Source organism: Symphalangus syndactylus, chromosome 14 (genome assembly GCF_028878055.3).
Source record: "Symphalangus syndactylus isolate Jambi chromosome 14, NHGRI_mSymSyn1-v2.1_pri, whole genome shotgun sequence".
NCBI lineage: Eukaryota > Metazoa > Chordata > Mammalia > Primates > Hylobatidae > Symphalangus > Symphalangus syndactylus.
In genome coordinates this window covers 9,777,826-9,791,957 of record NC_072436.2, presented here as the reverse complement: position 1 = coordinate 9,791,957, position 14,132 = coordinate 9,777,826, and positions in this window count along the sequence as shown.

Genomic DNA, 14,132 nt, shown 5'->3' with positions numbered 1-14,132 from the left:
TCTATCCGGGAAGCTGGGCCTGAACACCTCCTCTCCCTCCTGGACCCTGAGGCCTCTCCCCTAGCTCTGCTGTGCCCTTGGGTTGGGAAAGGGCACTCCGTGGAGGTCCTATCTGCATTTGCCCTGCAGCTAAGGCCAACATTTGTGACTCCTGCCACCCCCCTACACACTCCGTAGAAGCATTGACAGAACCCATCCAGCTCTGGCCCTTCCAGCTGCCGTGCGGGCCAGAGCCAGACTGGAGATTGGGGACGCTGGCGACACCTGGCCTCTTGGCTTGGGTCTGTCTGCCCAGGTGGTTCCTTCTCTCTTTCCTGGACTCCAAGGCCCTGCCTCTTGGGACTAGACAAACAAAACCTTGGCCAGGGCAGCTAGGACCGAACTCCAAGGTCTGGAGGCCCCGTTCTCAGCCCCAGCGCTTATCATCTCGCCCGTCCCACTCCAGGAGGCCTGGCCAGGCCAGGAGGAGCAGAGTTTGAAGAGACTCAGGCTTGGAGGGGTGGGGGTGGGGGTGTCAGGGCCAAGGCAAAACCTCTGGCCCTTAGAGAGCTCCTGAGCCACCCTGCCCCCCCAACCCAAGGACTCTGGTGTTTATTGCTGACCTGGGTGGAGGTGGGGAGCCCCTGGCTGCTGGGGATTATCCTGAGAGATGCATCTCTCCTCCCCAGCTCTGCGGCCATGAGGAGGGCACAGGCTGGAAGGAGGGGGAGTGGGCCAAAGCTGGGGTGGGGGTTGCTCTTAATAACAAATGTAAGGGACCATTTATTTTGCAATCAGCGCATTCTGGGGTTATGTGCAGAGAGGAACAAAACCAGGGTCTGCCCACAAAGTGCCAGCATTCTACGGGGAGACGTTGGAACTCAGTACTGTAACAGGAAGGGTGAGAGCAGCTAGCCATTCCAAAGTGCTTTAGTCTGTATAATCTGCAGTACAGGTCTATGAAGTGGGTACCATTATGATCATCCCCATTTTAGGGATGAGAAAACTGGGGCAGAGGGCGATGTGAGGGGAGCAGCTGGGCTTTAAACTCAGTCGTGATCTGACTTTAGACTCTAACAAATGCTGCTGCAAATGCCCGAGCTGGGTCCTCTCTCCTGGAGCTCTACTGGAAGCTCTGTAGGAGTCCCCAGGAGGGGAGGGATTCATGGTGGTGCTTAAGCTGGTGTCAGGGATTTGTCCCATGCAAACATGGCATGCTGCCCGGCCACATAGGTGCAGGGATGCTGATCACAGCCTTGGCTGCAGCAACACGCACCTGTGAGGCCAGAGAGGGAAGAATGTTAAATTGGCCAGGGGAATATTTTGTGTTGATGTCAAGCAGCTGTTAAAGGCAATGAGGCAGCTATGCATGTACTGATAAAGGAATTATCTCCAACTTATAGTAAGTTAAAAAAAAGCAAGCTGCATGTTTAGTATAATCCCACTTACCTAAATTTAAATAGAACAGACATATATATGTTGGTAGATCCACAAAAACTTTCTGGAAGGATATTTGTGGAGTAACCCTGCAGGGGTTTAGTGGGAGAGAGGCACTTGCTTTTTCATTTTGTATCATGTGCGTATATTACTTACATAGCTTAAAGAGAAACACTGTCTAGACTCTTTGTTTCTGTTTTGAGACAGGGTTTTGGTGTCACCCAGGCTGGAGTACAGTATACTCATGGCTTATTGCAGCCTCGACCTCTGGGGCTCAAGTGATCCTCCCACTTTAGCCTCCTGAGTAGCTGGGTCTATAGGTGCACGCCATCCTTCCTGGCTAATTAAATTTTTTTTTTTTTTTTGTAGAGATGGTGGGGGCGGGGGGCTCAGGCTGGCCTCAGACTCCTGGATTCAAGTGATCCTGCTTTGGCCTCCCAAAGTGGTGGGATTACACTTTGCATATTTTACTTTTATAACGTAAAGAAAAACACTGTCGGCTGGGCGCAGTGGCTCACTCCTGTAATACCAGCACTTTGAGAGGCTGAGGCGAGCGGATCACCTGAGGTCGGGAGTTTGAGACCAGCCTGACCAACATGGAGAAACCCCATCTCTACTAAAAATACAAAATTAGCCAGGCGTGGTGGCGCATGCCTTGTAATCCCAGCTGCTCGGGAGGCTGAGGCAGGAGAATTGCTTGAACCTGGGAGGCAAAGATTGCAGTGATCTGAGATCGGCTTGGCTACATCGTAGGCTGTGTGAGGAGGGGGACAGGAGAAGCCTGGGGAGTCAGGGGGGCCTCAGGGTGGAGCCTGCTGTGTGTCCAGATAAGGGTTTTTACTTTATTCTGTAAGCAAGGGGGAGCCATGAGGCATTTTTCAACTAGGAAATTGCACCCTCATATTTTCTGCTTGTGTAGCCTCCTTTAAAACATGCTTTCACAGACACTATTTCATTTATTATTTATTTATTTATTTATTTATTTATTTATTTATTTATTTATTTATTTTTGAAACGAAGTTTCGCTCTGTCGCCAGGCTGGAGTGTAGTGGCACAATCTCCACTCACTGCAACCTCCGCCTGCTGGGTTCAAGCAATTCTCGTGCCTCAGTTTCCCGAGCAGCTGGGATTACAGGCATGCGCCGCCACACCCAGCTAATTTTTTTTTTTTTTTTTTTGAGACAGAGTTTCTCTCTTGTTGCCCGGGCTGGAGTGCAATGGCACAATCTCGGCTCGCCACAACCTCCGCCTCTCGGGTTCAAGCGATTCTCCTGCCTCAGCCTCCCAAGTAGCTGGGATTACAGGCGTTTGCCACCAAACCTGGCTAATTTTGTATTTTTTTTAGTAGAGATGGGGTTTCTCCATGTTAGTCAGGCTGGTCTCGAAGTCTCAACCTCAGGCGATCCTCCTGCCTCTGCCTCCCAAAGTGCTGGGATTACAGGTGTGAGCCACTGCGCCTGGCCTTTTTTTTGTATTTTTAGTAGAGATGGGGTTTCACCATATTGGCCAGGATGGTCTCGATCTCCTGACCTCATGATCCGCCCGCCTCGGCCTCCCAAAGCACTGGGATTACAGGTGTGGGGAGCCACTGCGCCCGGCCTATTATTATTTTTTGAGGCAGTTATTTTGCTCTGTCACCCAGGCTGGAGTGCAGTGGTACAATGGGAATCACCGTAGCCTCGACCTCCTGGGCTCAAGTGATCCTCCCACCTCCATCTCCTGAGTAGCTGGGACTACAGGCCACCACACCTGGCTAATTTTGCTTTATTGTTTGTAGAGATGGAGGTCTCACTATGTTGCCCAGGCTGGTCTTGAACTCCTGAACTCAAGCGATCTTCCCGCCTCAGCCTCCCACAGTGCTGGGTTTACAGGCATGAGCCACTGCACCCAGCCTATTTTATTTTTTAAATCTTGACAACAATTCTGCAGTTAGGCAGGTCAGGCTTTACAGATGAGGACACTGAGGCTGCTGTGAAATTAAGACCAGCGACAGAGTTTGACATTGAGAAGCTTCGGTCCTCAGTGAGTACTGAGTGAGAGGAAGGCAGGAGAACGTGCCCCAGAGACGGACCCACCCTGGGAAGTGCACACCCTGAGACCCCCTCAAGACTTACTTTGTGACCCTCGGAAGAAAAGGGCAGAGGGTCTCGAAGCCATGAGTTAGCAAACTCAGAAAAGCTCCAACAACACACATTTGAAGGATGCCCTGGTATTTGTCCGTGGGAGTAAAATATTAGGGGTCTATGTTTAGATTTTTTCATTTTTAGAACATGAGTGGACCGGGTGTGGTGGCTCACACCTGTAATCCCAGCACTTTGGGAGGCCAAGTCGTTGGATCACTTGAGGTCAGGAATTCGAGGCCCACCTGGCCAACGTGGTGGAACCCCCATCTCTACTAAAAATACAAAAATTAGCTGGGCATAATTGTGCGTGCCTGTAATCCCAGCTACTTGGGAGGCTGAGGCAGGAGAATCGCTTGAACCTGGGAGGTGGAGGCTGCAGTGAGCTGAGAGGATGCTGAATGCTGACTTCCTTGTCAAGGTTCAGAGAAGTGTAGGACTGTGCCCAAGAAGGCACAGGTGGTGAGACAGAGCAGGGCTGGGTGCTGGGCCCCACACCCACACTCTTTCCAGCCATCCCGGTGGACCATTCCCATCTTTTGGAAGGGCCATTCTGGCTGTGCTTAGGACAGATGGGTTTGGGCAAAGGTGGGGAGGCCAGGTGAGAGGGACCAGGGGAGTGGCTGGGGGAGCAGAGTAGAGAGAGGGATGAGAAGGGCATCCCCTCTCTTCGGAATTTAGCTGACACAAGCCCCCAGACTTCCTCTCCATATATGCTCTGGATTTACCTCCCTTTACCCCCAGGCCTCCAGCAGGGAGAGTCAGCAGCGGCAGTGGGTCCAGGTGGGAGCCCCAGAGAAAGGAGCCACAGGAGCTTGCCGGCCTAGCCGCAGAGATTGATGATGCGGGATCGCCATCTGGTGGCGAGAAGAGGTACCGCGCCAAGGAACCCACCTGGTCGGGGGAACCTGGGGAAGCCGCTGTCTTAGCGCTCCCCGCCACCTGCTTTCTCACCAGATATCCTGGCAGTCCAGCCTGAAGGTTAAGGGCACAGGGGCACAGGCTCGCTCTTAACAGGACTCGTCAGTGGTTAGCAAGGTGCCAAAGCCTCTGTAAGGCCTCTCCTTTCCTCCCTGCCTGCCTTTACGACATCATGACGGGGAGGGCACCAGTGAGTGACCTTCTCTCTCTAGGGGTTCATGGGCCACCAGACCCTTAGGCACCCTGGGAGCTGCCTGCCACCAGGGGAGAAGCCAGGGTGCCTGGCATTCCCGGGTGCTGGGGAGGAGGCGGATGTGGTCAGACTCCTTAGGCCCAGAGATACTTTTCAGCTATCTCCTCCTGGTGCTATTCCTTCCCCCATGGTGCCCTTGAAATCCATCTCCACCTCCCTCCCAGCAGGCTGCTCCTCACCAGTGTTCTCACCCCACTGTCAGCCCTCCACTGGGTCATCCTAGTCTCAGCTAGGGCTTGGTCATTCCCACCAGCCCTTGGGAACGGACTTTGAAAGCTATTCCAGAGCCCCTGTCACCTGCTCAGCCCAGCTGTGCTCATTTTTCAGGCGCCCATCACTGCTGTATCTTCCCTCCCCAACCTTGGAGGCCTCAGTCACCCTGGGAGGAGAATGAGGCCTGGGGGAAGGGCACTGGCCTCGGGGGCACGCAAATGCTCAGGTACACCCAACTCATCACTGATTAGCTTGAGCGGTTAAGCAAGTTGCCTAACTTTGGAATACTGAGGCCGCCCTAGAAAGACATGCCACCCAGAAGCCATAAACCAGAAGATTGACAGATTGACATAAATGCCTCCAACTTCCGTGCCACAAAAGGCACTGTAGACAAAGTTAAAAGCCAAACAGCTGGGCAAGGTGGCCCATGCCTATAATCCCAGCATTTTGGGAGGCTGAGGCGGGAGGATCACTTGAGTCCAGGAGTTTGAGATCAGCCTGGGCAACATGGCCAGATGCCATCTCTACAAAAAAAAAAAACCCCTCTAATTTTTATATTTTTGTAGAGATGGGGTTTTGCTATGTTGCCCAGGCTGGTCTTTAACTATTAGGCTCAAGCGATCCACCTGCCTCGGCCTCCCAAAGTGCTGGGATTACAGGTGTGAGCCACTGCGTCTGACAGTTTTAACTTCTTGATCATAGGTCCTCTCTGCCCCTGCCCCACAGCAACCAGCTACAGTCCTACCGGCCCATCCACACATCTCCCGTTTCTTCCGCTGCCCTGGTTGCTTCAGGCATAAGCCCGGGGTGGCCTCCGTGCCTTCCCCAGTCCATCCTGCACAGGCCGCCGGCTCTGTGGCCACCACTGCTCCTGTTCCAGGATCTCCAGTGGCTACAGGTCACCTCCCAAAGACAGTCCGAGCGCCTCAGCCATCGAGGGCCCCATGACCTGGCGCCAACACACTTCCCTGGTCTTACCTGGCACGTTCTGCATCACAGATTTGGCTTCCACTAGCTCCCGGTCTCTGCTCACTCGCCCCCAGGGTCTCCACCGCTGACATGGTCTCCCTTCCTCACGGAGCCTTGAGCCGCTCCGCACCCTCTTTCCCAGAACCTTCCTTGACGCCCCTTCTGGACAAGCCCCCTCCTCTGTGGTGTCCACGCCCATGTACACAACCTCCCTCTTCTCTCGTGGAGGGGTTTGAGAGGAGAAACAGGACCTCATTTAGTCTCTTTTTTTTTTTTGAGACAGAGTCTTGCTGTGTTGTCCAGCCTGGAGTGCAGTGGTGCGATCTCTGTTCACTGCAAGCTCCGCCTCCCGGGTTCATGCCATTCTCCTGCCTCAGCCTCCCAAGTAGCTGGAACTACAGGCACCTGCCACCACGCCCGGCTAATTTTTTGTGTTTTTAGTAGAGACAGGGTTTCACAGTGTTAGCCAGGATGGTCTCTATCTCCTGACCTCATGATCCGCCTGCCTCAGCCTCCTAAAGTGCTGGGATTACAGGCGTGAACCACCGTGCCCGGCCCTAGTCTCTTTTAAAAAAAATAATAGTGATGGGGTCTCACTATGTTGTCCAGGCTGGCCTCGAACTCCTGGGCTTAAACAATCCTCCTGCCTTCACCTCTCAAGCAGCTGGGAATACAAGCGCGAGCCATCGCGCCCTGTTTAATGTGATTTACTGATGGATGGGATGTGAGGGGTGAAAGAGAGGACAGTTGAGGAGGACTCCAGGGCTTCTGGCCTGTTTAACTTGGCAAACAGAGTCTCCACTTTCGAGGGGATATAGCCAGGGGAGAGGAGGCTTTGGCAGAGGTTCCGCTTCGTCCACACGAAGCGTGAGGGGTCCGGGAAGCAGCCGGAGTCTCCAGCCTGAATCAGGACAGAGATGTCAGGGCTGGGATTTAAATTTGGGATTGGATGAGCTCACTGAGAAAAGAGCGTAGGAAGAAAAGAGGGGCGAGGACAGAGCCCTGCAGCCATCAGCTTTGAGGCCGGAATAAAGGGACCAGGGAGAGGGAGGATCGGGAGAGGGAGGATTAGGAAGCGGGAGGTGGCATTGAGCTGAGATCGAGCCACTGCATTCCAGCCTGGGCTACTAAGCAAGATGCTGTCGCAAAAAATAAAATAAAATAAAAATAAAAACTACAAAATAAGGCCGGGCGCGGTGGCTCATGCCTATAATCCCAGCACTTTGGGAGGCCGAGACAGGTGGATCACCTGAGGTCAGGAGTTCAAGACCAGCCTAGCTAACATAGTGAAATCCTGTCTCTACTAAAAATACAAAAAAATTAGCTGGGTGTGGTGGTGGGTGCTTGTAGTCCCAGCTACTCGGGAGGCTGAGGCAGGAGAATGGCGTGAACATGGGAGGCGGAGCTTGCAGTGAGCCAAGATTGCGCCACTGCACTCCAGCCTGGGCAACAGAGCAAGACTCCATCTAAAAAAAAAAAATTCAGGCTGGGCGCGGTGGCTCACGCCTGTAATCCCAGCACTTTGGGAGGTCAAGACGGGCGGATCATGAGATCAGGAGATCGAGACCATCCTAGGTAACATGGTGAAACCCCGTCTCTACTAAAAATACAAAAAAGTTAGCTGGGTGCGGTGGCAGGCGCCTGTAGTCCCAGCTACTCAGGAGGCTGAGGCAGGAGAATGGCGTGAACCCGGGAGGCGGAGCTTGCAGTGAGCTGAGGTCGTGCCACTGCACTCCAGCCTGGGCGACAGAGCGAGACTCCGTCTCAAAAAAAAAAAAAAATTCATTTGTTCATTAGACACTCAAACTAGGGAAATCCAGAGAAACTCTTGGGACCCCACCAAAGCATTTATTCAACCAAAGTCTTGGCCAGGCCCAGTGGCAGGTAATCTCAGCACTTAGGGAGGCTGAAGTGGGAGGATCACTTGTGCTCAGGAGTTCGAGACCAGCCTGGGCAACATAGCAAGACTCAGTTTCTAAAAAAAAAAAAGAAAGAAAGAAAAAGAAATTAGCCGAAGATGGCGGCGTGCACCTGTTGTCCTAGCTACTCAGGAGGCTGAGGCAGGAGGATCGCTTGAACCCAGGAGTTTGAGGCTGCAGCAAGCCATGATTGTGCCACTGCATTCTAGCCCAAGCCGCAGAGCAAGATCCTACCTCTTAAAAAAAAAATATATGTATACATGTATATATACGTATATATACACACACATATATATACGTATATATATACACGTGTGTGTGTGTGTGTGTGTGTATATATATGTGTGTATATATATATCAGGCCCAGAGAGGCAAAAAAATCAAGCATCTATCCTGCCTTTCCAGTAGAAACTGTATTTCGAAGTGGCTGAATAGTCGGGTTTGAGGAAGGAATGCTTTGCTTTACAGAAGAATGCCAGCTGTATTAGGTATTTCTGGCTGCAAAACAATTTATCCCAAAACTTAGCTGCTTGAAACAGCACACGTTTATTATCACACAGTTCCTGTGGGTCCAGGAATCTGGGCGTGGCTTAGCTGGTTCCTTGGGCCCAGGCTCTCTCATAGGCTGTCAACGAGAAGCTACACTCATCTCGAGACTTGACTGGGGGACAATCCACTTCCAAGCTCACTCCCGCGGTGACAGGATTCAATGTCCGTCTGGCTGTTGGATTGAGGCCTTCTTTCCCCACTGTCAGTTGTCCAGAGACAGGGACGCTACACGGGAGTGTCAGCTGGGCGGTAGCACAGGACTCCAGGCTCAGAAGCCTCTGTGCTTGGTTTAACGCTCTGCTGTCGCCACATTGGAATTCGTAATCATTTTTTCTTTGAACTTGTGTCTTATAGTGAAGTCCTGCTGGACAGTGGAGCATGCACCCTATCCACAGCCGACACCCACTGACTCTCATAGAACGTTCTCCATGCCCACGGTACAGTGGTCTGGCGGACCCACGTTGGGTGGGAGTCTAACAAGATTCAATGTGAATACAAGGTGAGTTAAGGAAGCCACTGGCTTCCCTGGAGTGTTGGGAGAATCAAGAAGTGAAATAAAAGGTGGGGTGCGGTGGCTCATGCCTGTAATCCTAGCACTTTGGGAGGCCAAGGTGGGCAGATCGCCTGAGGTCAGGAGTTCGAGACCAGCCTGGCCAACATGGCGATACCCTGTCTCCACTAAAAATACAAAATCTAGCCGGGTGTGGTGGCGGGCGCCTGTAGTCCCAGCTACTCGGGAGGCTCAGGCAGGAGAATCGCTTGAACCCGGGAGGTGGAGGTTGCAGTGAGCCGAGACTGTGCCACTGTACTCCAGCCTGGGCAATAGAGTGAGACTCCGTCTCAAAAACAAAAACAAAAGCAAAAACAAAAACAAAAGTGAAATAAAAGCAGGTGAGTTAGTTTTGTGCAGTGTTTCCACTGCTGTGGTAAGAACAACACGCACCACAGACGCCTGTAGGAGCTATGAAATACCAATTGTGTAATTCTGCTGATTCTGCATTATGAATTCAATGCTCTTCTATTTGTGTGTAAAAACTGGCATTGCACAATATAAAGATGAACAGTAAAATTCACGCTAACAATTTAAATTTGTATTTTAAAATAAATGACATTGTCATCCCAGCTACTCAGAAAGCTGAGGCAGGAGGATTACTTGAACCCAGGAGTTCAAGACCAGCCTAGGCAACAGCCTGGGTGGGGGGTGCTGGCCCCCCTGGGCTTTCTGTTCCCTGGGATCCCTCATTCTAACTCCCAGGGAGTTGTGCATGGGGCCACTGGGTTCAGCAGAAGGAGCAGCAGGTAACCCAAAGCTGGCAGGTAACCAAGCTTTCACAGAGAGGGTGAGAGGCTGGCTCGTGGTTGCACAGCAAGTCCAGGGAGATTGGAGCTCGTCTGGGTCTCTCGGGACCAGTCTAAAACCAAGCAGCCTCAGACACTGCTTTGCTGGCTCCACTGTCACCAAGGAGAAATAGAAGAGGCTCTTCCAAGGAGCTCTTCTCTCCCAAGGCCCCCAGAGGGCAGGAGAGGCAGAGGCCGGGTCCCATCTCACCTCCCGAGCTGCCACCAACACCTGGGCCCTCCCTTTCTCCCTCGGCCCAGATGTCACTCGAGGGTAAGAAGCTGGGAACAAAAGTCTCTGGTCACTGGTCCCCCTCGATCACACCCCTGTGCTCTTCCCACCTCAGATCCCAGCTGCCCTCACCACCCTCATCATCCTTCCCCGTCAGCTGCCGCTGGTGGGGGGCCATCGGAAGGTTTGAGCAGGGGCCGACGAGGTAGATTTTCCTGAAGAGAGCTTTGCTGGATGGAGCCTGGACTGTAGGAGGTGACCTTGGCGACCACCGGGGAGGCCGCGGGGAGCCCGGGCCAGGGTGATGGCTTCCTGTCCTGCTATCTCCTCCCTGCTTCTCTCTAATGGTGGGGACTGTGGGAGAGGCTGGGACTTTGGGGTCAGCCTGTGGCTCCTGCCTTGCCCCGTGGCCGTGGGCGGCTTGTTGATGAGACCAACTCTTTGGCTGTAAGATGGGGTCATGAGGTGCATCTCTGAGGGTGGTGGAGGAGAACAGATGAGGCCCGTCCAGAAGAGCCCCTCCCTACCTCGGGGACTCTGTCCTTGCTCATCTGAACTCACCCCACTGTTCACATGCTTGCGTCCTATGCTCTTCGTCCTTGGGGATGGATGCTTCCTTGGGCAGGCCCTACCTGTCTGCTCTGGCACCCAGATCAGAAGGGCCCAGCTCCCAAAGGGTTCAAGAGAAGGAGGAGGAAGGGACTCTGGGCAGCAGATCCCTGCATCTTCCCTGGCTCATTCCTCCCAGTCCACGAGGGTAGTGGGCTAAATGGTGGCCCCCAGAGATATGAGTCCCAGGAGCCTGTGCATGTGAACTTTTTGGAAAAGGGTTGTTGCAGATGTGACTAAGCTGAGGATCTCAAGATGAGATCATCCCAGATTTAGGGTAAGCCCTAGATCCAGTGACACGTGTCCTTAGAAGAGAAACACAGAGAGAGACTTGAGACAAGAGCAACACAGAGAGAAGGCCACGTGACCGCGGAGGCAGAGGCTGGAGTGATGCTGGCCTGGGCCAAGAACTCCTGGGGCCACCAAGGGCTGACAGAGGTGAGGAAGGATCCTTCCCAGAGGCTTCGGCGGGAGCGTGGCCCTGGCCCCCACCTTGACTTGAGACCTGTGGCCTCCAGCACCCTGAGAGAATCGATTTCTGCTGTTTCTTTTGTTTTGTTTGTTTGTTTGTTTGTTTTTGAGATGGAGTCTTGCTTTGTGGCCCATGCTGGAGTGCAGTGGCATAATCTTAGCTCACTGCAACCTCTGCCTATCAGGTTCAAGCAATTCTCCTGCCTCAGCCTCCCAAGTAGCTGAGATTACAGGCAGCCATCACCACGCACAGCTAATTTTTGTATTTTTAGTAGAGATGGGGTTTTGCCACATTGGGCAGGCTGGTCTCAAACACCTGACCTCAGGTGATCCACCTGCCTCAGCCTCCCAAAGGCTGGGATTACAGTCGTGAGCCACCGTGCCTGGCCGATTTCTGCTGTTTTAAGCCACCCAGTTTGTGGTCATTTGTTACAGCAGCCAGGGAAACCAACGTCACGGGTGATTCCCTTTCCCTAACGGGCTTTTCTGGCCTGCACTCCCCACTCTCCTGGAGGCAGAACCCCCAGGTCCCTGCCCTGTCATGGGGCTCCCAGCCAGTCTCTTCCTTCACTGCTTCCAGGACCTGCTAGCCAGACAGGGGAAGGGGGCTCCTCAGGACCCCAGCCTGGCCCCCAGGTGGGAGGTCTCATCGAGCGGTCTCCGTGAGCCGCCCCACTTGCTTCTTGCTCTTTGCCTCCACCCAACTTATGTTCAGTTTCTTCCCCTGCTCTTCTAATTCATTCAGCCATATTTCCCAAGTGTGTGTTGTGGGCAGGAGGGCCAGACAGTGAGGATAGAGGGACCGGGAAAAGGGATCCTCATTGTATTTAAAATTTTGGCATTTTCTTCATCATGGATTTGCGGGGCGGCGGGTGGGGAGGTGTTTTTTTTGTTGTTGTTTGTTTTGTTTTTTGAGAGAGAGTCTTGCTATGTTGCCCAGGCTGGTCTCAAATTCCTGAGCTCAAGTGATCCTCCCACCTCGGCCTCCCAAGTAGCTGGGGCTATGCATGTGAGCCACTGTACCCAGCTAATTTTGATTTTAAGAGCTACTGTTGCTGGGCGTGGTGGCTCACACCTGTAATCTCAGCATGTTGGGAGGCCAAGGCGGTTGGATCACTTGAGGTCAGGAGTTCAAGACCAGCCTGGCCAACAAAGTGAAACCCTGTCTCTACTAAAAATACAAAAATTAGTTGGGCATGGTGGCGGGTGCCTGTAATCCCAGCTACTTGGGCAGCTGAGGCAGGAGAATTGCTTGAGCCTGGGAGGCGGAGGTTGCAATGAGCCGAGCTCGTACCACTGCACTCCAGCCTGGGTGACAGAGCAAGACTCTGTCTCAAAAAAAAAAAAAAAAAAAAAAAGAGAGAGAGAGATGGCCGGGCGCGGTGGCTCACGCCTGTAATCCCAGCACTTTGGGAGGCCGATGTGGGCAGATGATCTGAAGTCAGGAGTTCGAGACCAGCCTGACCAACATGAAGAAACCCCGTCTCCACTAAAAATACAAAAAAAATTAGCTAGGCGTGGTGGCACATGCCTGTAATGCCAGCTACTCGGGAGGCTGAGGCGGGGGAATTGCTTGAACCTGGGAGGCGGAGGTTGTGGTGAGCTGAGATTGTGCCATTGCACTCCAGCTTGGGCAATAAGAGCAAAAACTCCGTTTCAAAAAAAAAAAAAAGAGAGAGAGAGAGAGAGAGATACTGCATTAGGCCGGGCACATGGCTCACACCTGTAATCCCAGCACTTTTGGAGGCTGAGGTGGGTGGATCACCGGAGGTCAGGAGTTCAAGACCAGCCCGACCAACATGGTGAAACCCTGTTTCTACTATAAATACAAAAATTAGCTGGGTGTGGTGGCTCACCCTGTAGTCCCAGCTACTCAGGAGGCTGAGGCGGGAGAATCACTTGAACCTGGGAGGCAGAGGTTGCAGTGAGCTGAGATCATGCCACTGCACTCCAGCCTGGGCTATAGAGTGCAAAAAAAAAAAAAAAAAAAAAAAAAAAATAGCGAGAAGGGGAGCCAGGGGGAGAAATCCGCCTGGAAATATGGCCCGGGCCAAATCAGGCGGGCTGGGGAGCCAGGCCAGGACTCTGCTTTCTGTTTGGCTGTGACTTCAGTAAGCTAGGGCAGGGTTTTGATGGGACAGGGAGGAGTCCACGCGATCTGATTCACACGATAAAAGCATTTCCTGGGCCCTGAGTGGAGACCACAACGTGGGAGGGCAAAGCGGAGGCCGATGACTGGGAGGAGGCTTTGCAGTCGCCAGGAGAGACGACGGCTTTCTTTCCTGGCTCATTTCACACTAAACTGGGGACCAGCCAGAAAGCCTTGGGAACTTGTCAGACCCACATGCGCTGCCACTGAGTCAACTGCTACTATCATCCCCGTGTGACCTGAACCGAAACCCACTCACTTGCGAAACTGCTGGAGCCTTCTTCACTAAAACCAGTATGCATGCTAAGATCCTGGCGTAACACAAAACATAACGCGTGTGTGCCGTGTAAAATGTGCACATGAACAGGAAAACCACTGCCAGTATTTACGGCAAAACACTCACAGTGACTCTCGGGTGGAGGGATCACAGGGGACTTTTATTGTCACAGCCCTGACTTCTGTCCTGCTTCAGACCAGACTCTCCAACCGCTTCCTGGACATCTCCCTTTGTGCTTTCCTTTCCCCCTCAAATTTCCTGCAATTTTTTTTTTTTTTTTTTTTTTTCGAGACAGAGTCTTGCTCTGTCACCCAGGCTGGAGTGCAGTGGTGTGATCTTGGCTCACTGCAACCTTCGCCCCCGGGTTTTTAAGCAATTCTCCTACCTCAGCCTCCTGAGTAGCTGGGATTACTGGCGCCTGCCACCATGCCCAGCTAATTTTTGTATTTTTAGTAGAGATGGGGTTTCACCATGTTGGCCAGGCTGGTCTCGAACTCCTGACCTTGTGATCCGCCCACCTCGCCCTCCCGAAGTGCTGGGATTACAGGCCTGAGCCACTGCGCCCGGCTACCTTTGTTTTTGTTGTTGTTGTTGTTGGAGATGGTGTCTCGCTCTGTTACCCAGGCTGGAGTGCAGTGGTGCGATCTCGGCTCACTGCAACCTCTGCCTCCTGGGTTCAAGTGATTCTCCTGCCTC